This window comes from Camelus dromedarius, chromosome 8 (genome assembly GCF_036321535.1).
Source record: "Camelus dromedarius isolate mCamDro1 chromosome 8, mCamDro1.pat, whole genome shotgun sequence".
In the NCBI taxonomy this organism is placed as follows: Eukaryota; Metazoa; Chordata; class Mammalia; order Artiodactyla; family Camelidae; genus Camelus; species Camelus dromedarius.
This window is the reverse complement of record NC_087443.1, coordinates 70,162,503-70,186,092: the sequence shown is the minus strand read 5'-3', so window position 1 is coordinate 70,186,092 and position 23,590 is coordinate 70,162,503. Positions and strand designations below refer to the sequence as shown.

At 38.8% G+C, this 23,590-nt stretch overlaps 1 protein-coding gene across 2 annotated transcripts in view; it reads right to left on the bottom strand.

Moving 5' to 3' along the window:
* ATRNL1 (attractin like 1) overlaps window positions 1-23,590 on the bottom strand; it is a 631,665-nt gene that overhangs the window by 5,365 nt on the left and 602,710 nt on the right. The gene's annotated exons all lie outside the window — the stretch shown is intronic.

The window sequence follows — 23,590 nt, the reverse complement described above, 5'->3', positions numbered from 1 at the left end:
GCTTCAAATTTTTGGCAATTATGAATAAAGCTGCCATAAACATCCATGTGCAATTTTTTTGTGTGGACATAAGTTTTCAATTAGCAAATACACAGGACTGCAATTGTTGGACCACATGGCAAGCCTATGTTTTAGCTTTGTAAGAAAATGCCAAACTGTATCCAAAGTGGCTGAGCCATTTTGTATTCCCACCAGCAACAATGGGAGTTCCTGCTGCTCCACATCTTTGCCAACATTCGGTGTTGTCAGTCTTCTGGATTTTAGCCACTCCATAAGTATGTAGCTGTATTCTGTGGTTGTTTTAATTTGTAATTCCCAAATACTACATGGTGTTGAGCATCTTTTCATATACTTATCTGTCAAATGTACACCTTCTTTGGTGAATTATCCATATAGATCTTTTGCCCATTTAAAATTTTGTTTTCTCATCGTTGAGTTTTAAAGAGATTTCTTTTACATTTTGGAAACGAATGCTTTATGCATTGAGCAAATATTTTCTCTCAGTCTGAAGCCTGTCTTTTCATTCTCTTAAATTGTTTTTAAGAAGTAAGAAAGTATCCCAGGGACAGAGCTGTGCTATGAACAAGCAGACGCGGAAGAAAGGCAACTTATAGAAAGTTAGCTGATAAATGTCTTAAATATCAGAAAATATCAGTATTATCAGTAGAATAACTACACAAAAGTGGATCCCTAACTATCATAAGTGATTAAAAGAATATTGTTTTGTTACATTATTCTGTCCATTGATTGACAGGAACATTTGGTAAGATGTTCAGGGACACAAAAGCCTTTCTTAAATTTATACAAACAATGGCTCAACCAGATCCCTTTGTTTATTACAGTTATACACGAATCATTTTAGTTTTCCTGTTGAGTCTCACTTTACTACTGAGTAAATAAAATGTGCCAAATCACCATGCTAAACCGTGAGACCAGACTGCTTGCTTATGAAGAGGTCACCAATTTCCCTTCCCCAGGGTCTTAGGAGACTTGACTCTGAATTGAGCTGAACCACTCCCTGAGCTCTCACAGATACCTTCTCAATGTTCTGCTTTTAGAGGAAAGCCTCACTTTTGGATCTTATCTTATGGGAGGTGTCATTGAATTATTTTATTTCTGTGGGTCAATTTATTCTAGGTAAGCCTCAGATATAACCTGGCAAGAACAAAACCCCAGGGATTTACGAACAAATAGAAATGCCAGGAGAATGGATACCGTGAGAGGAAGGTCAACTAGCCTACTGCAGTGCTGTGGAAGTCAGAGGAGGACATGGTTCAAGGAGTCTGTAGAAAGTGCTAAAGGGGCCGGCAAGTGAAGCTTGCCACGGAGGCCTTTAGATTTCCTCGAGGAAGATTTTGGTGATCTTTGAGCCATTTCCATACTTAACTGAGGATGGAAGCCTGACCTTTAAGCAGGGAATGGGGTGAGAGGGGATGTGGTCAACAGACCAGTCCCATATTCAAGTTTGTGGATGGAAAGAGGTAAGTCAGCTGGTATGTAGGAGAAGCAGCAGGGTCAGATGAAATATATGTGAATAATTACGATTATCTAAGTATACATATATTATTTTTTTAAAGGAAAAAGGAGTTTCAAGTACATTTGAAAACAGAAGAGAAGGTGTTTATGGAGAAGGAGAAATTAATGGTGTTAAGAGACAAAAGGGATTAAAAAGTTATGGTAATCACTGGTTGGACTGATAATCTTCCATATTTATCTTTAAAGGGTTTCTGTTAAATCGCCTACCCTTTCAGGATATTAAAAAATTATCCTGAATTTCTTAGAGATAATGCAAATTCAAAAGTTTAAAGTTTAAATAAAAATTGCTTTCTTGACCTCTGAACTCCTAAAGCAGCCAATGTAGATATTTTTCACGACTTATTCTGCTGTAAGAAATAATTATTGTGTTATTTCTTGGAGGGAAGTAGCTGAAGCACATTATTTTTAAAAAATCACAGACCATGGTTGTGCTAAGCGAAAATTCAGTTCAGGCAGAACTTAAGTTTCCACAGATCTCCTGGCATACTTCTGTCAAAATTTATAACCTTCTGTTATTTCATTCCTGGCACCATCTCATCCAGAGACAGCCAAAATATGACAACTAATATATGTTTCCTTTAATGTGGACAGAGACCACTTACACTAATTCCAGTGATCACAGCATCCAAGTATGAAATCATGTTATTCATTAAACTACTGCATGACCTCGTCCAAAGGAGCTCTGAAAAACACTTACTTTCCCACTTACATGTGGCTGCAAACCACATGTTGTTTTCCTTACAGAAGATACAGTGCCAAGAGATAAGTAAACAGTTTAAGTAGCCAAAACAGAAAATTCTACGCTAATCCTAAACTGTCACTGTATCTTTGTATTTCAGGCTATGTGAATGTGAAGTCTGGGTTTACTAATGATTTGTAAGCTTGGAAACACATTCAGTTAAAAATCATAAATCATAAACCATATTTCAGTCCTTTATTTAAACATAAAATTGCAAATCGTGCTATTTTTAATTTGACAGCTTTCTGTCCTTTCATATGAAAATGGAACAATCAACTGCATTTTCAGATTCTGCATAAGTGGTAATTACGTACATGGGAAACCTTGCATTCCTCCAGGCAGTGATACCTGAGTGTCCACCATGTGTACTCATAGAGGGGGCTCAAGGGGCTACTTGCCCAGATCTTATCTTCTTGATGGGCCAAATGATGCTTTCATTCAAATTTAAGCTTGAGTCCTTCACTGGACCACAGTTTGTGGCACACCATGAATTTTTCTCCATTATAAATCCCATAATTTAATTACAAATAGCACACTAATAATAACTGCATGTGTGTGTACCATAAGTGTCAAATTGTTAAGTGTGTTTTTATTCCTATGCTTGCATTTCTTCATATTTTAAACACTGATAAAGGAAATTAAAGATATAGAAAGGATATCCCACGCTCTTGGATTGTAAAAATTAATATTGTTAAAATGCCATGCTATTGAAAGCAATCTACAGATTTAATGTGATCCCTATCAAATTACCCATGACATTTTTCACAGAAATAGAACAAATAATCATAAAATTTATATGGAATCACAAAAGACCCAGAATTGCCAAAGCAATACTGAAGAAAAAGAACAAAGCTGGAGACATAACCCTCCCAGACTTCAGACAATACCACAAAGCTACAGTAATTAAAACAGCATCATACTGGCACACAAAGAGCCATGTGGATCAATGGATCAGAATAGAGAGCCCAAAAATAAACTCACACACCTACGGTCAATCTTCGACAAAGGAGGCAAGAATATAAAATGGATAAAAGTCAGTCTCTTTGGCAAGGTGTGCTGGGAAGGCTGGACGGCCACATGTAAATCAATGAAGTTAGAACACTCCTTCACACCATACACAAAAGTAAACTCTAAATGGCTTAAAGACTTAAACGTGAGACGGGACACCATAGATCTGCTGGAAGAGAACGTAGACAAAACATTCTCTGACATAAATCACAGCAATGCTCTCCTAGGTCAGTCTACCCAGGCAATAGAAATAAAAGCAAAAATAAACAAATGGGATCTAATTAAACTTATAAGCTTTTGCACAGCAACAGAAACTATAAACAAAATGAAAAGACAACCTATGGAATGGGAGAAGATACTTGCAGACATGCAGCGGATAAGGGCTTAATTTCCAGAATATACGAACAATTACCCCTGTAACAATAATCCCCAAATAAGCAGAACTTGATTAATAACTGATAGCTTCTCCGGTTTTTGTCCCTGCTTCCAACTTAGGACCAAGCAGGGAAAGGTAAATATGCATACCTTTCACATAACCAAACACGTGGGATGCTCTGCCTCTAGTTAGCCTGCCTCCAGGTCTCCAGCTGTCTGATGCCAACAGCCTCCAATGAGCTATACTTGAAGACTTCTCTTTTCCCCACTATAAAATGTTCCCACACATTGGCCTGTCTCTGCCAAAATGCAAACAAGCAATGGTGGATGACTCCCCTGCTATAGCAAGTTTGAAATTTGATGGGTCTTGCTTTATTTCCACACTGGCAACGAAGACATAAAGGTAGCTTGAGTTCTCTCCTGGATTTTTAAACAGTTTATACATGGATAAGATAAAAACAACCTTAGAAATAAGTTCTCCGTATCACCCTTTGGAGCAAATGCTTTCTCCTGCTCTAGGTTTCCCTGGGAATTTTTCCCTGGCGAGGTTTTCTGGTGATGATCCCACATTCCCTGCGCGGTAGGAGGAAGTGCTTCCTCCCAGTAGGAGGCTGCGCAGTGGCACATGCCCCGCGTGCTGTGAGTTCCATTAAAATCGGGTCACTCCAGAAGATCATTTTTCAAAACGTCACACAAATCATCTGATGAAATCCACTTATTGTGTTCTCTAGGCCTAGCATAGTTCCTTGTTATCAAAGCAATACAATTAACTTGGGGAACAATTCATTATTTTAGACTGGTGGTCTAAAGGAATTTCATTTACCATGTCAAGATGATACACAGACGCTGCAGGCTGGCAAAATTTACATCAAAATATGCCAGCAGATTCAATAAAAATGCTGGGGTTTAAATATTTATTATAAGTTTTACCTTTTTGCACTTTTAGTTCTTAAATACCAGACACTCTGACATTTAGATCATTTAAATATGAATTATAAACCTCATAAGAAAGAAAGTGCCATCTTCTGTTTCCTACTCCATTTTCCACGGCCTCTTGGAGTCTGGAACTGGCTCTTGCTACTGCGGAAAATCACCAGGGGCTGCTCTGGTTCCCCCAGGGCAGGGCGAGCTGTGACGAATGCAGACTCCTTTGGGACCCTGAAGATTTCTTTCAGAACGTGGGCACAGTTTACTAGTCACTGGTTTGGATGCCAAGAGCTACCACAGGTATTTAGTAAATAAGTAGAAGATGCACCCAAAACAGACTTTTACCCAGAACCTTGCATAAAAACAGTATTTTCTCCCTAAGTTTAACAACTTTGTTACTCAATAAACATGTGCAGACATGCCCTAAAGAGAAAACAATGGAAATGAGTAAGGGCTAAATATTTAAATGGCAAATGTATCTTTCTAAACCACTAAATTTGCAATGAAAGCCACCAAGGAGAAACATCAAGAATTTAGTTATCTTTAGTAAAACTCTAGTTTGTCCTAATGGAATTGAAATGGTATTAGTAGACTCCAGCAGTAACAATCTAATCATAAAATTACTGACGTGTGTGTGTGTGTGTGTGTGTGTGTGTTACCATTACACAGAACAATTAATAAGTACAGTAATAAAATACTGCACATCAAATGAAATTGCCTTGGAAAGAACATTCTCACTTTATATACAAACATAGCACTTCCATTTTATATTTGAACAAAGCCTCAGAAAAGTCATTCATTTTGAAATGCTCTCCTCCCAAGTCTGTGTAAGAGCAGGCACCACTATATATTTTAATTTTCCAAGAAAACAGCTTCATTAGGCGTGAAAGGTTAATTGCAGGTTTAAGTGGAGCTCAGGGAACGGTTCAGGGTCTGTAGTGAATTGCACAGCCTGCTTCAGGAAGACTTGAATGAGAGCTGTAAACTGTTTGCCCTGCTGAAATGTTTTACTACCTCATTTACTATCTGTCTTCTTTTACGGCTTGTATTTGTAGTTCTTCTAAACCTTTAATAGCTACAGTTTTATTTCACTGTAATCAGATTTAAATGGAAATACCATGCTGGGATGTTTAAATGTTTTCCCTCTGTATACGGCTACATACTACAGATGAGGGTCTTGGCTATCCTTCACATGATTAAGAAAGTGACTTTGGGGAAACTGTGATGTCACACAGACTCTAACTATTGTGCAGACTTCATTTAACATTCAGTGGGGCCACCCTTGCCAATTCACAACTAGGGCTGGATGCATAATTAGAAAATATGCATTTCCATTATAATTTATCTGTGAAGGCCAGCACAACTGAAGTCATTATTAGGCAAAACTCCAAAGGTTACACTGTTGAACAAAAATGGAAATACTTCATGTGCTGAAGACACTGGAATGACAAATGGACTAGTCATAGTTGTCTGAGAGTTTCAAGAAATGTTTCCTTTCCCCTACTAAAAACCAATGACAACTACAGATGTCAATGTTCAAATACAGATGATAATTCTATTCTGGTTATAAAATTTTGTTTGGCCTTTAACACATAATAATATTTTAAAATTTCATTTAAAGACAAGCTGTAAAAGTTCTATAAAAGTAATCCTACTCCAGCACCACAGCACTGAGCCCTGCCTATTTGATGAGAACTGTTCCCTCATTGGCTAGAGTGAGCTGAGTGAACCTGGGCCATTACTGTCTCAAGGCATTGTTTAAGGGAAATCCGCATGTTTTTTTAACAGGTAAAGCTTCTTTTAGATCTTATCAATTCTAATTTTAATTACACACTGGGAAATTTTATTGATCCATTTCAAATAGTTTAAGATTCTTTTTTTTATAAAAATAGCAATATTTTATTTTCCACTAGGTAGAGACATTGTATTTTAGCATTTCTAGTAGTAACATGTCATTGTTTGCTTTAAATTAAATGAGATTATATGTGAAAGTATTTTATGAACTACGGAGTATTACATAAATTAAGTTAATAATTTCAATAATATAATAATAAGTTACTACCATTAGTAATAAGGAATCGCAATCAAATTACAAATGTCTGGAAAATTCCAGCGTCCTAAGCATCAAAAAATTGTTTAAAGAGCAAATCGCTTCATTCAACTGTTATTTCTTGAGTGCGTACTATATGCCAGGCATTGCTCTGGCCCCTAAGGGTTAAGCAGTGAATAAGAGAGACGAAATGTAAAAGTTTCTGTGCCCTATGGTGCTTACGTTATAATGGATCAAGCTCAAGTATTGTTTTGACCAAGGTGCTGTGAGGACTGAATGTAAAGGGCTTAGAGAAGAGTCTGGCACATAAAGGCTCAAAAATGCCAATCATCACCATCACCACCACCATCATCGCCAACAACAAGTGAGAAGTTTGAGGTCAAAGAGGAAGCAGATAAAACATTGGGCACTCAAGATCTGGCCTCTATCCTAATTTAGCAGTATTCATTCATTCATTCAATAATTTATTCAAAAATCAGAATGGCTCTCACGTGGAATACCTAAGAACGGACAAAATTTGATAGAAAGATGGACTCAAAGACTCACAGACAGTATCATTTCAGAGCATCACTGTCAGTGAGGTGAGACTGTGTTCAGATCTCAAGCCAGAATTACTCTGATGCCTTGGATAGTAAAACTGAGAACCTGCTCATGAAGGGATGGATGAATAGTGTGTGTTGCCTGCTCATTAAGGAAGGTAAAAATAATTGAAAGAGGCAATGGCAAAATAGTTGAATGGCAATACTCAACAGAGAAAACATCGCATTAATATTGCTTGTACTATTAGAGATACCACTAATAATTAACTTTCATCCATTTTTTAGAGTTTAAAAATGCTTTTATATTAATTATCTAGGTTGTTCCTCAAGACCGTTCTGTTGAAGTGGGTCAGGAAGCTATTTTTGTCCTTGCTTTGCAGATGGTTACAATGAGGCAACAAGTGATTCAACAACTCTTTGAGGCTCACACAGCTGGTGGCAGCGGTGGGACCCGCACCCAGGACTCTAGATCTTTGACTTGCACTCTGTTCACTTTATAGTCATTAGAAGGAAACTGCTGCTTTAGTACAAATGACTAACACATGATTTTGAATCAAAGAAAAGCAAAAATTGGTAGGGATGTAAAATCAGCTATGGTCAGAGGCATTGGTTAGTGCTGATGGTAATAAAAACAATAATAATAACACCAACAACTATTCTGTTCGCATTGATATGATACGCCAGGCGTTGCCCTGAGCACTCTATGTGAATTATTTTATCCACTTACGCAGACGGAAGTGGATGACAATACAGGTTAGACCCATAAATATGTACTGAGGGTATACTGCAGGTAGTATGGTTGAGGATGATTATTGTCAGAGTAATTACCAAAGAGCAACAAGCTAGGACAATGATTCAACAGCTAACAATCACACAGAGACAAATGCCACGGAGTAGGCACAAGGCAAGGGAGAAAGAAAGCTCCAGGTGAGATCTGGGAGGTGGGTGTGGAGGTTGAAGATTCCCAGGGGACATGACCTCTAAGCCAAGGACTGAAAGATGAGAAGGAACTGGTCAGATGAAAAACACTGGTATGACGAGTGTGGTATGTTCTGAGTAAAGGGAAGTAGAAATCCAACAGACAGGGTATTTGGGAAACTTCAAGACACTTGCTATGGGTGGGACACAGGTGTGAATGGAAGAATGGCGAGAGAGAAGACAAGACAGTTAAGCAGAAGAGGGTCCACCAAATGACCTCAGGTTCTGAAACAGGAAACAGATTTTAATCTGTAGCCGGAAGGAGCCAGGGAATGATTGTTAGGAGTGGAGAGGCATAACCAGATTTTTAGTTCAAAGAGACTTCTCTAGTGGTAGCACTGGCTCACTTGGAGTGCTGGGTGAGGCTACGATTATTAAAGCCAGGTAAGAAAGTGACAATAAGGAGAGAGAAAAGGGATGAACAGGACAGATATTTAGGAGAGATTAATATGGGAAATTAACAATAGGGTGGAGTCTAGAAAGACGCCCAGCTTTCCGGTGTGGGTGGCTGGGTGCATACAAATGCTATTTACTTCTATATGAAGGAGGAACAGGAACAGTCAGGGTACATGGAAGGTGGTGGATCATTTGTTCAGTTATAGACTTACTGAGTTTGACGACCTGTGGGACATCATAGTGGAGACGTCTAGTTGGATATGCAGGTGTGAAGCCTGGGAATAAGTCTAGCCCAGAGAGGCAGATTTGGGGGTTATTTGCATGGATTGAATCTGAAGACTTTCAATTGTATGGATGGAGAATGCTAGCTGTTACAATACTTAAAGCCTGCAATCTCAGTGGCTTAAGAAAATAGAGGTTTATTTTTCCCTATATAAAGTCCAAGGTGGGCATCCTGACTGGTGTCAGGATGTGTGTGAGGGAAGAGGAAGGAGCGTAGCACCTACTCTGCATAGTTACTTAGGAACCCAGACAGATGATGCTTCTGCCATCTTCAGTCTGGGGTTTCCATGGTTACTTTGAGCATTGACATCTAAGAGGCAGGTGGGAGATGAGAGGGTGAAAAAGGTACAACCCTTTCTAAACCACCTTGGACCAGAAAATCTCATAATACTTTAGTTCCAGGCCAACAGCAGGTACTGCTTTCCCAGGAACAGTTCTCCACCAGGGGAGGGAAGGAGAAATCTTGGGTGGAGAGCCAGCAGTCTCTGCCACTGGAGGGGATAAGCCTGGTAGAAGGAGAGCAGGGAGGAGAGAAGGACCAAGAAGAAGACTGGTTATGGAGGAGGAGAGCCCATGAGAAGACAAGAACACCCAGAGAGGGAGAAGACAGGCAGGACTGAGATGGTCCACTGACTCTGTAAGACTAGTGAGTGGCTAGTGATGTCCCGTGGATCCTGTTTCTGGTTGCAACAAATAGCCCCCAAATTCCATGACAACTGTAAGCCAGCTGAGTTTGTGGCTTCCAAGCTTCTCTTGATTTGAAATTCAGAATGTCCCTTGAGAGATTTCTCTTGGAAGGAAGTTGGAGTAGGTCGCTGCTAAGGTCACTTCTGGCTCTAAGAATTTATAACTGCAGCTGCCTTTCTTCCGCAGGCCAGCAGCCGGGACCCTGATATCACTGCTGGCCTCCTCTCTGACACATGCGGTTTTGCCACAAGCATCACTGTGAAGTTAGGGGACTGGCTGGTTTCGAGAATGTCCTTGCTAGAAACATGCAATTGTTTTTGCTAGTTAGGGACTTGTGAAGGAATGGACATGCTTCTACCCGAGCGAGAACCACACTGGTAATACCAGGAGTGGGTCATACTTACTGTCAGGTGTGGTTCCTATGATGCCAGTGTCACTGGTACAGAGACTGGCTCTCAGTCTCGTATCAGAAGCAGAGACTGGACAGAGCCAAAGACCAGGCTGGGACTTGATCTCACGTCCAGCAGTCTGTGAACAACCTAACAGATTTTTTTTTAAGTTTAGTTTTCTAATTCTTTACATTATGATAAAATTTGTCTTTTAACTCTGCCTATCTCTCACGCTGGGAGCAGCTTGAAAGTAGAGATTATGTTTTTATTCACCTTTATATCTCAATCTATGATGGGTGGTCAATAAATATTACTTGAATGAGAATTCATTGATGAATAAAAGGCTGTGTGCTGCTAAGGAAGCGAATTCTGGTTAGAATTAGATTACAAGACTCCCTGTTGCAGGCTGGCCGCTGCCTCGTGTTTCTCTAATCCTGGTACTCAGTTGCAGAGAAGTTCCTGAGCGGAGGGTGGGAATCACACGAGGCAGAGGAGGGACCAGCACAGCACCAGCGGGGCTCTCGCTGACGTGGTGTCCAAGCAGGTGACCCAGGGGAGAGCTTCCCGTGGGAAGCCGCTGTGCTCCAAAAATGCCCCGCCCCTTCCTAAGGCCTGGGCGTGCTCAGCTCAGAGAGTGAGAGCCACACGAGTGCTAGTGAGCGTCTGGCTCAGTGTCTTGGTCCACCCCGTCTCTAAACAGGTTTTAATATGTGTGGCTGTGTGTACAACATTGATGAGAAACTGAAACAGCTGCCGCACTTGATGGCATCAATGCCTTAGCGATTTAACTCTCCCCGGATGTCTTTGGAGAGACTTTCAGTATTTTAAATCAACACTGGCAGTCCGGCCATAAGATCCTCCTCAGTGCCTGGGTGGACTACTTCTCAAAAGAAAAAAAAAAAAAAAAATCAGTTCACCTTTCATGTTCTGAGATCTCTCTGGAAATTGTGCACAGTTAGAACCAACGCACAGAAAAAAAAAGTTTTTTTTTTTTTAAAGAAACTAGAGAACAATTTTAAATCAGGGTTAAACACTGTTGGGTGATGCGAATCATTGCTTTCCGAAGCATTAGCATGAGTCTAGGAGACAGGTACGAGGCTTATATCCTCTACACAGATACACTGCATTGAATATTAAAAGACAAGCTATCAACGGAAAAAGTGAATTTTAGTATTGTCCAAGGTGATGTTTCTGCTACTCTAAGTTCATAGTAGTCAACATTTTAAAAGAAATTTCAACATTAAAAGAAGTTGGAAACAGCAACTATCCCTGCAAAGGCAAAATACTGTTTTAACAAACTCCGATGGTAAAGCAAATTTATGCCTTCTATATGAAACTCTCAGATCATGGCAAAAATGGGAGAGGAAAAAAAAAACAGATAAAATTATGCAAATCCTCACTTCTAGTCATTTAGATAAAATGGATGAGAAAAATGCTATACAGAATCATGATTTTTCCATTAATATTATTATGAATTACTTAGACCTTACCAACAGTTATTACAGATAACTGAATGGCCAAAGGCATTTTAACAAAAACAGATGGGTCTGTAGCCAAATTGATCCTTGATAAATCTCTTTTGCTGAAGGAAAAGGCAGTATGGCTGGACAGGGTATTTCTCAAAACAGACTTCAAACCATTTCTCTGATGTTTGCTGAGTGAGCCAGGACTATCTGGGGAGATAGTACACATTCTCTCCAGTAATTCAAAACAGGGACTTCAGGGAAGGAGTTTGTTTAAATGACCTCCTTTAATCTAACAGAGGATAGTATAAAAGAAACCTTCATTCTCTGAAGCAGTTTTGAGACTCTGACTGAGCATGTCCCATAAATGCTGACCCTTCTGAGTCAAAAAAGTATCAGTTTGCCTCACTTTGCCTTTGGGAGCAATAAAAGTGGCCTCTGAGCTACTGTAAATGCAGAAGTGTCACAAAGAGTCAGCACTAGTGGAAACCTTTCAAACTCTACGGGCAGGTAAATCACAGAGGGAGCAGATTTCAGAGCGTCCGGAACTTTCTGATGTTGTATCCAGGGGGGTAAACATTGCCCTGCATTCCCTCCAAGTTATCTCCAGACGCAAAGAGAATTCCCACACATTGTTCCACAAGCCCCGGCTACGGTTTCCTAAGTGATTTGCCAAGCATATCTATAGAAGGGACATCTTGCTATCCAGAGAGTCCTCATAGGTGGCGAGGAAATGGGTCAGGGATGGATGGCGACAGAAATTCTTATTAGCATGTGTATCCACTGGAGAGAGAATCAGAATGTCATTTGTGGGGAGAGATGGAAGACTTTGTCCTCTTTTTCAGGCATATTCACTTTGGATACTGTCTACCTACTTTCAGTAAGTGCCTTAGTTGGCAGAAAGATGAAAAAAAACTTGCTTTCAGGTCAATAAAGGAAATCTCGTATGATCAATGGCTGATTAGAGCAGGATCTTCTAAGCAGGAGGCTCTGGGCTGCATTCTGTAAAGGGTTTTCAAATTAGTCTTACTCTGAGGTCTGGGCAAAGGGCCAGTTCACCACCCAGCTGCCGCTGACTTTCAGCCCAATGGTCAATGAGTTCCCATAATTAGAGGAAAAGTTAAAAAAAAAATAAGGAAAAGAAACTCACATTTTAGGCGCATTAAATCTAAGAAAGTAGAGAAGTATAGCAGAAGTAGGGTACTATCAGGTTTTTAAAAGTACATATATTTGGTCAGAGTTGGTTTCATAGTCATTACTCCAAACTCTCACTTATTAAAGTTGTAGAAATGCAGATTATAATTTTTATTTGCCAAAGTATTTATGACTTGCTCTAAAACAATGCGAAAGGGGATTATGAAAGGACAAACCATAACTGGCTTATTTATAATTGACTAAGTATGTTGAGTCTTCCCTGCCTTTTTGCCTTTTTTTTTTTTTTTTTTTTTTTTTGGTAAAAAACTACCTTTTTAAAAGCATTTTTGACAAGCTGGAATCATAATATCAGAACAAAAGCAAGTCCTCTATGAGTAACTGCAGATTTTACTTAATTATATATCATTCTCATCTCATCTTCTAGAGTTACAAATAGTCAACCAGTTGTTTTTATTTCTTTGGTCAAGTACTAATTGAGAAAAGAGAATAGAGAAGTAAGTAAACTGGTCCTGAGCCAGTGAGCCACAGTGCCAAAGGGCTACCCATTGTTTCTAGAGAGCTAGAATAATCTGCAAAGGATGGAAAGTCAGCACACAAAAAAGCAGAGCCATTGCTCACGGCTTAGATGTCTACGGTCTGTCAGCATTGCTCTTACTTGCATGTTTAGAGCACTTTTTGAAGGGGACTGTAAACAACGTTATTTGTGAAAAATGTTGGGGGAGCTGCCTGAGACAAAAAATATGACTGTCTTTGTAAAAAACTACTTGTTTGGCCAGAACTGACCCAGCTGAATCAATAGCTAAACCAATTATATTCAAAATTTAATGTTAATTCAAATAAAAACAATTGAATTGTAGGTGACTGAATTGCCTGGCTGTTGGAACTGGTCAGGCAGTATCTAGTTACGGTGCCCTTTGTGTACGACCAGATCATGTTCTGAAGTTTATGATCCAACGTGAAGAGTTGTTACACTTCTATTCCGAACCTGGCCTTTATTTACACGCGTAATTGAACATGGCAGAAGCAACCAACAAAGGGGCAAACGTCTAAGAGACTCTAGAATTACTGTGGGACGAAACCGATTATTTAGTAACTTTAAATCAGTAAATTTAAATTTGGGGAAAAGCCTGTTTAGAAGGAAATAGGGCACAGGATGCCACATACAGATAATTTAAAAATGTGGAGCATTGGCATTAAAATGTGAATTTGCACGTAGCTTATCAACAATCACCACCATCCCCTTAGACCAGGTACATGAAGAAATACTTCCGAAACTTCCTGAAATGACCAGTACTTTAGTAAGCAAGAATCTACAGCACAATCTATGAAAAAACTTTAGGAACCATCCCACCAAACTGCAAGAGCTGCTTCCGTCCCTGGTTATTTAACCTTTCTCAAACATTTACACTGGATTGATATTTGAAAAGAACGGTGAACTGAAAAGAGAAAACATGTATTTTTACATACAAAAGCAGCCTGTTCAACTTGCCATCTTTAACATATTGACGTGTTTTGTTCTAGTATTACTCAAAATTAGCTTTGAGATAAAAGTTCACATTAATTATCCCATAATGTAGTCTAATCACCACTGACATTTTGAAAGAAGACGTTAAGGCAGCCAGGAGAAACTAAAAAGTGGGTGAACGTATTACCTATGCTCATCACAGGAAGCCTAGAGTGTTTCTCCATGAGTTCATTTTTTCTTACATTAAAACCCTGGAGGCAAGACAAACTAATTGGACCCTCTGCCCTATTCAAGCATGGGCTCCCTCATACTTGGCACTTCTCTGGTTCTTAGATGATGAGACAAAAAAGATTTTGGATGCATTTCAGTTTTAATTTCATCGTTTTATCGATTTTTATGACTTAAAGTAGGACATAAAAATAAGATAGGATGTGTCAACAATTTCCCTTTCTCATTTTAAATGATTAGCTCTAGAATTAAGTGAAGATTAAATCTAAGCTGGCACTACCTTTTGAATTTAGTGAATATTGCAGTCTTTAATATTAAAAAAGGATACTTTTATTATTAAATAAAAAAATCATAAATCCCAGTTCAAAATATGTCTGATCAAACTTGGCATCTTCAAATTTTTCCTTTTCTAAATTGTAAGCATAAATGAGCTCCTATAGTTTAGGTTTATTTAGTCATTATAAAAAGTTGAAATTTCTCCTTGTTGAAGTGAGTGAAAACCAAGCACAAATGCAGTTATAATAAAAATGTAAAAAAAACTGATTGTGATTATCTCATGTTCTTTAGGATAAATATTTTACAAAATAGGATTTGTGGGACAGTTACGTCAGTGAGCTTGGAAATGCCTCATTTCTTACAATCCTACTGAAATGAATTTAATAATCTTAAAGGTATGAGAGAAGTAAGCTCACAGGACACAGTTCTAAAATGGTTCATAAAATCTTATCCTGCCAAGAAAGATGCTCTCTACACATAAAAACACATACATATATGTGTGGAGTGTTAAAGTCCTAAGAAGCAAAAAGTTCAAAATACTCTATTAAATTTATACTGGTTCCCTTTGTACTATTAACATGAACAGAAGCAAAATACTCCCTATGTGAAAAAGAAAAAAAATTATTTCTGGTTTTGATGAGAATATTCAAACAAGGAAAACGGTAAGACGGTGATCATCAAAAACTGAATCTGGGGCCCTTGGTTTGAGATAACTAACTAATCAATAGACAGTTCTCAGGGACACACAGGACCAGACATTTATTAAGGAACTTTTTAGAGTTTCATACAAGGCAATTAATACAGGCTTCACTATAGAAAATTACGTTTTAATGACTTTCTGTTCAAGTTACATGAATTTTATGTAAGGAAAAGCTTATAAAGTCTTAAGATTTTTCTTTCCACCCAAGTTATTAAAATTTGTATTTGAATATAGTTCCTTTCATTAACATTAAATCAGTTAACTCTAATTTATGAAAAAGGACTGTTAAATTTTACCACAATAGTTTGCACAGCTTTAATTTGCATTCATGAAAAAAAAAAACCCACAATAAATTAATTTGCTACTTGGAGAGAATTTGACAAATGCATTAATCATGAAGAAACCAAACTCAGTTTTTGTTACTCTTTCTCACAAAGGCAGATGTAAGATAAGAGAGTACTGATTTAACATTCTTTAAGCAAAATGAGGTGTAATGATAATAATGGAGATATTCATAGAACCAGAGAATTTTAGAGCTGGAAGGAATCTTAGAAATTCCCTGGTTTAACAAATGGAGGAAGAACAATTCAGTCTCCCAAAGTGTCCGCGGAGCGGAGCCGTGAAGAGGGAGTGCTCCCATTTTCTCCACTGGAAACCACCATAGAGGTTAGAATTATTCAAGGGCTGACTAATTTGTCTTTTAAATGACTTTTGTTCCTCCTGAACCATGTTACTTCTTGTCTCTAAGATTTTTGAAAGTGTAGTCTGAGCTCAGAGATGGTGCTGAATCATAACATGAAATATATCCTGCAGAATTTAGATTTTTAAAAAATAGCATGAAGACAGCACTAAAACTGTTTCTGACATCTACACTGTGCACTGATGCTCTTGGCAAGTCAATGACATACTGTCAAATACATTTACGAGTTTGTATCACTGTGAAAAGGTCTGTATAAAGAAACACTCAACAGCACTATATTGTATTGCAAATGTTTCTCTAATTTTGCTATTTGTCTTTTTACTGTTTTATTTTATTTTTTTCTCTTAGCATCAAATTTTTGTTTCCTGATGTAGTTCACGTCGCGCATCATCTTTATGGTTCATGCCTATGTTTACATGCCGCTTAGAAACGCCTCCAATGCTTAGACCATCACAAGGTATTCCTCTGTTGTCTTCCATTGCTTTTTTAAATCTAAATTTTGGTATTTTGAAAAAAATACAAAAGTTACTGAAAGCAACAGTAAATGGAATATTCTTAGCAAATGTTCAAACATTTAAGATCGCTTTAAAATTAAATGTAATTATATTTTTGATCCACTACACACACACACACACACACACACACACACACACACATACACACACACACACACATTAATTACTGAGTTGCATGAAGATGTTGATGTAATAATTTAAATCTTGGGACCATTTCATTAGAGCCACTTCACCATCATTAGAAACATTTCAGTCACTACTTAAATCAAAACATTTAAGTAAAAGCTTTGGACAAGAAAATATTCTAAGTGTCTATAGAACAATCTTAAAGAACTGAAAAGCTTTTTGTGATTCACACATTATGTTGAATCATGGAAATAATTCACAGTCTCCCTTTACAGTGGGGCAAAGAAACATTGATATTTTAAGGAAAAGAGGAAAATAACCCATATGCCCACTTACTATGCAAGGGTTGGATTTTCCTGGTGCTAAAGATTCTAAATTACTTTTACTCCATTGGGTCTTTGTTTCTGTAGAAATATATGCAATTTCTTCTCTAAGCCTACAACTATTTTCTCTATATGTTACTCTTTATATTAAAGAGCTTGCCTCACTTCTTATTAGTTTTTAAAATTTAAAATCTGCTCCTGTAATACCATGTATGTCAGCATGACAAGGGGTCGTTTTCTGCTAGAGATAATCTTCCTGACTTTTGAAAAAGAGTATTATCTTGGATACTTAGTTATATATGTAAAAAGGGTAATGTTACTTTATTTTAAAGTGTACTTAATTTTGACAGGCTATTTATCTTCAGGAAATTTTAATGATATTCAATTCTAGCTAAATGATTACAGACAAACCACTCTCTGTTCTGTTTTCTTTAGTAAAACCTACAAATCCCAGGTGACAAACTGTCATTTTTCTCTAAAAGATAAGAATTAGAGGAAAAATATTCTCCCAGGTTCTGGCAATGCTAAACTGCCTATGTATGTACACACACTTCAGGAAAATAAATATTGGCATCAAAATATTTGGTGAGCACGTGGGATGAGTTCAGAGAAGTTTCAGGCCCTGGTCCAACACCCTCCCCTCTACAGCCCCGGGGGACAAGGTTGGTGGCAGCCTCGCTGCCACCTAAGCAAACCTCAGCTCTCCTACTCAGTGTGAGTCAAAGTCACCGAGGCAGGGAGCCGACCGACGTTGTTTAAGAAACACATACACTCATAGCTTTGAAACACAGAAAGTTTTCGTTAACCCTGAATTCTCCACAGTGTTCAGTTAACCTATTTTTATTTACTATTTGAAAATGCAGAGTTGTAAAAAGGTTACTAAATTTAATTTCATTTCAAAATGAAGGGGATTCACCAATATTTTCTACTGATACACTTTTTAGAAAATCAGCGACTGCATAAGGTGAGGTTTGTTCACGTTATGTTTCTTCTGGTGTTGATAACTGGGTGCACTTGTGGCACCTGCTACATTGCTGTTCCCAGCACCTGAGCAGTCCCCTGCGGACTCAGACCCTGACAAGAACACCTGAAGGTGGATAGTAAATGAGGAACATATTCTCCAGCCGCAGCACAGGACCAAGTGGAAACATGGCGGCAGGAGATATAAAAGAATGAAAGAACCTAACATTGAAGGATGTTGTAGCTTGAGCCTTTTACCTCATCCTTTGTTTAAAAGAGGTGCTAATTTCTACAGTTTTCTTTTTTATCTTTTAATATATATTAGTTCATATATAAACTTTTGAGAAAAAAATCCTGCACAGCTATCCCCATATCCTTTAGACTATATGCAAATGTTTTTTTTCTCTTCCATTTGTCATTTATTTTTCCTCTGCCACTTTTTAAAACACTCCCTTTAGTTCCCAGCCTCCTGTACTTCCAAAAGCAGGTGGGGTGCTGGCTGGTATTTGACATTCTTGATTAAATAATTGCATCATCTAAACCATCTTCTAGTTTTCAGGGACCTCCTTTTGTGAAACTACAGAAAAATCTACTGAAATTTCTCTAACGCTCTCATCTTCTGTGAGCAACTTAGACTGTCACATTATTTGATACTGTGAAACTTAGAGGAAATTTCAGATGGTTTCAATAACCATTCCTATTATTGTGCTATTCTTAACTTCTCATTTTGGTTCACAGACAATTTATATTTAAATATCTTCTATATATACATCAGTTATAGGAAGAAGTACTGATAGTTTGATAGTTCTTAACATCTTCATTTTTCTCTTAAATATTTTTTTTTGGCAATTTTAGTACCAATATCTATAAAGTATTGAGTTTCTATGACTTCACTTTATATATACTGACTGGAAGAGCTCCCTCTTTTACTAATGTTTCCATCTAAGGTTATGAAGGTGATTTTTTAAAAAAGCATAATGGAAATGAATCCAGAGTTTGGTTAATAATGCAAGGTCACTTTAAAGGACAGGTTAAATCCATTCCATGCCCTCTGGGGCTGCTCTGCCCCTTTGAACAGTTTCCCTAGAGCATCTCTAGCAGAAGAGTCTCATGTACGATCTGGCTCTGTGGGTTCTTGTGACCCCTCAAGACTCTGGGTGTCTGTAATGCAGATAAACACTCAGATTACTCCCCAGCAGGGGATAGCTGAGTCTCAGAATTACCATCTTAATATTACCCCCTCTTGCCCATAATCTGGCTTTTGCCATTTCTTTGAAGGTGCTTATGACAACTTTGGCTGTTGCTGGTCTGAGTTCCATGAGTAGCAGTGTTGCTGCCTGAGATGACGAAGAAACATATTTTAGCACACCTCCACACGCCTGCTAGAGTCAGAATGCGGTTCTGTCCACTGATGAGCACAGAGGAGAGATCAGAGGACAGGATGCCTCAGAACACACCAACTCTCAACACTGACATCCAAATCATCACTGACACTGTCCTCGTGAGAGGGGGGATGTGGATGGCAGGGGGTCCATGGTGCCTGGGAAGAAATGTAGATCCCCAATTCGCTGTATTTCACTATAGCTTTTGCATAGTATTTTGTATGGCACGGGTGACAGTTATTCTCTGCATCAGAAATACAACTGAAAATGTTATTTCATATTGGAGGAAAACAGAGACCCCTTAGCTTGCTAATAATCTTAATGTGTTACTTCCAAGCTCTCAACTGACTGAAGCTCTCTCTTTACTCTTAAGCTAAATGGGTTTCTCTGTTACTAGTTTTAAGCACATGTATTGTTAAGTTTCAGAATCGAGCCTGGCACGCCGCCTAGCACGCCTGGAAGGAACGAGCACACTGATTCGCCCGTTACAGAATGGATCAAACCATGCGCTGTTACTTACCATGATGCATCTCATTGTTCTCCACCCCCGATGGGCCAGGCACTATCCTGAACGCTTTAAAACATTAACTCTAACCCTCCCAAAAACCTGCAAGGTAGTTGTTATTACCTTATTTTATGGATGAGAAAACTTAATCCTAAAAGAGGTAAAAAGTTACTAATTCAAAGCAAATGGTAGAACCAGGATTTGAATCCAGATCTGTCTGTCACTCTGCCTCTCCGTACATCGGCAATGATTGAGAGCAATGAGTCTCAATATATAATGCTTGCGTACGGCTCTATTATAAGTGGTCAGATACTTTCACCTATCTGTAGAATCACCACGAATTCTTCAGGTACAAATGCAGATTGTTCCCAGCGTTGACCCAATATATGAGGAGAACCATTTCCCCTGAGGTGGTTTTGAGTAGCTCTAGAAAGGTTATAAGCAGAAAAAAGGTATAATCTGCTATCAACTTACATAGTGGTTCTATTTCTGGAAAAATTCAGTATACATGAAAACCATTTAAAATTGAGTTTAATGTAAAACAAGCTCTTAGTTCAGACAATTCAGAACAGTTTTTGTTTTTAGCTTCATGAATGCCCAGCAGCACACTCTGAACTGGTAGTGCGTTATGGTGTGGCACTGTTCGCCAGGGCATCCCGGATCCCCGCGCCCTGCTCCTAACTGCCTTTACAGTGGCCCCAGTCATTACAGGGATCCAGAATGTCTTACAAGTTTCTGAAAAAACTTCTGGGGGCGATACTGCCCCTATGGAGAATCACTGTTGTCATGTGTCCTTTGGGTAAGATGTGACAAAGAGCAATGGTGAACCAAGGCTTATTCCCCTTTTTCAAGGCCTATCAAAAAACGAAGAATTCTCACCTGATTCTTTGTATGGCTTTTGTTGCTTCAAGATAACACATATTAGGTATCATTAATATAACAACTGACCCCCAAAGATAGATGCTTAAAATAACACGTATTTATGAATCTCACAGTTTCTGTGAGTCAAATTTTGGGAGCAGCTTAGCTGAGTGGTTCTGGCTCAAGGCCTCTCATGAGGCTGCAACTAAGACGTTGGCCGTGGCTACAGTCATCTGAGGGCTGGACTGGGATTAGAGGAGCCACTTCGAAGCTCAGTCTTGAGGCTATCAGCGAGTTCCTTCCTGGCTGCTGACCAGAGGCCTCAGTTCCCCACCACAGGGGCCTCTCCATAGCCAGTGTCCTCACGACCCAGCGGCTGGTTTTCTCAGAACGACTGATCCAAGAGAGAGAATGAGAAGCTAAAATGCCTTTTATAATCCAGCATCAAAAGTTGCACCCTGTAACCTTTGCTTTATTCCATTTGTTAGAAGGGACCACTGAGTCCAGCCTGTACCCAAGAGCAGAAGAATTAGGCTCCATCTTTTGAAAGGAGGAGCATCAAAGAATTTGTGGACATATTTTAAAACCACCACAGTCATCACAGGCTGTCCCTGTCTGGAATACAAAAAGACCTAGAGAATCAACAGGATTTTCACAAATCTAATATAACTCAGGCATGGAGAACTGGGAAATAGTGTGAGAAAAATCGCTGTTGATGGGTCTAGGTTTTGAGATGAGTTAGGAAGGGTGGGACTGGAGAGAGAAGAGAAGAGGATACTGGGGGACATGGGCAGGTGAGCAGACTCTTAAGGCAACTCTAAGCTTCATTTTAGATATCATCTATATATGGAGAATGATGTTTATATCTCTATATATCATTTATAGCACAGAATTCTAATACCTTCATCACCATTTTATCTGAAGAAAGATACAATTCACTGTGACTCTTAAATGCTTGTTACACTTTTTGATGATCGACTTAGCAGGAAATAATCAGACATGTGGGAAGCTTCTAATATGCCTTCTGTACCTATCACTGGAGAACTCTGAGCTGGGATCATAATGAGCAGAGCTGTGCTAGAAAACATTCTCCATTCTGCTACACTTCCTCGGGGCTGAGGGAGCCCATCACTTCTTATCAAGCGTGTTCTGCTTAGCATTTCAGCCAGCTTTCCAATTTAGCTAACCTTCAGGTTCTCTTGTTTACTATTTACTTGTGCTCCCAAGTAGAATTTGAATATCTCATTTGCATAAACACAATCTGTTGACCCCTTATCTTTTGAAGATCTGCATGGAGAAACTCAGGGCAATACTGAACGCCAACTGGAAAGGCGGGCCTCAGTGGGAGTACCCCCTCTTCCCATGGGGTTATATCTGTGCAGTTTTACTGCCGAGTAAGGGCCAAGCATTTTAGCCACTCAGAGTCAAGTTCTTATGTTTGCTAATTATCTGGAAATGCTTTGTATACTCATATTGGGAAAGAATTCACAGATTCCCACTGCAGATCAGAGGTGCAAAACACTTAAGGAATATGTTTCCTCTGCCTATCCAAATTCTATTCACCTATTCCTCAGGACCCAGCCTAAGTAAGACCTGACTTCTCCAGCAGGCTCGTCTGATTACCAAAGCCTTCACAAAAATTTCTCTCCTGAACTTCTTTAGCGCCTGAAGCCTGCATGACATAATTCTACTCCTGGTGGTTTTGTTATTGTTTGGTTAGACAAGACTGAAGAACATCCTTAAGTCCCTAACCCCACTACTCCTCTACTATAGAAACACTCATTTGTTAATTTAAAAAAAATCTAATTATTTCCTAAAACTTACTGAACTAATTGCCTTAAAATTTAAACTTTTCCTGAGAATTTCTTAACCCTATACTCCACAGGGGATGTAGCTAGCCCTACTTGTTAATCCATATAACTACTTAGAAGACAAAAAGAAGACACAGGAAAAGAAGTTGCTATAAGCTAGAATTCATATCGCTCAAATCTCAGACGCTTCATTTATAGCCAGGCAGGAAACATTTTAAAAAGGATTGTAAGATGACAGTAATTATTATTTCTGAGACCTATTATTTACCATTTTAACAATTATTAGAAATAGGATTTCATATAAGAAAAATCAACCAATCAAAGAATACTTGTATGTAATAATTCTGACAGCAGGGACTTTTGTTGCTCCCCCTTATTTTGCTGCTCCTTGTTTACATGGAGAATACCAGGTGAGTAAGCACCGAGCTGACCTGAAATGTTAATGATCCAGCCCTGCATAAGATTTTCATTCAAGCATTATTATGAACAAACTATTGTTATCGTAACTATCTGGTGAGCTATTTCAGAGTCTTTTTTTCAATAAAATAGCATTTGAGAAAAATAAACAAGAGGTTTTTCTTTAAAATATTAATCACATATGGATTTTTTTAACACCACAGAAAGTCTCTAATATTTAAATAACCCTTCTCATTCAAAACAAACCAAACTGAAAACAGAAAACTGCAACATATGGACCAGGCTTTCTGCATACGTTATCATGTCTCTTCTACACAGTCACTCGAGAAGGCGGATATGATGGCCTCATTTTACAGAGGCCACGGACTGAATCCCAGAGATCAGAATCCCAGAGATTGCTCAAGGTCTCACAGCTACGAGAAGGCAGAATCAGAACCCATCTCAAAGCCCCGACAATGTTCCCTTTACCAGGCTGCAGGATGAGAGCATTTGCAGTGTTGGCACCTGTGGGGTGGGCTGTATCACCTGCATGGCTGTTTGTCTTGCAAAAGTGAAAACTCTGAACTCAGTTTTTGAGCCCCACCTAGAAAGGATGACTGATGGAGACCAATCCTCAGCCTGGTCCTACTAAGCATTATAAATACTGGGACCAAAGGACCAGGAGGGGTGTCAGAACGTGAAGGCAGGGTATCTCAAAGTGGGAGAAATCACTTTCTAAGGGTCAGAAAAAGAGCTCCCAGCAAACAGAGATCCTGGACTCCCAGGGCTGCAACTTATCCCAGCAGAGAAGTGCTCTG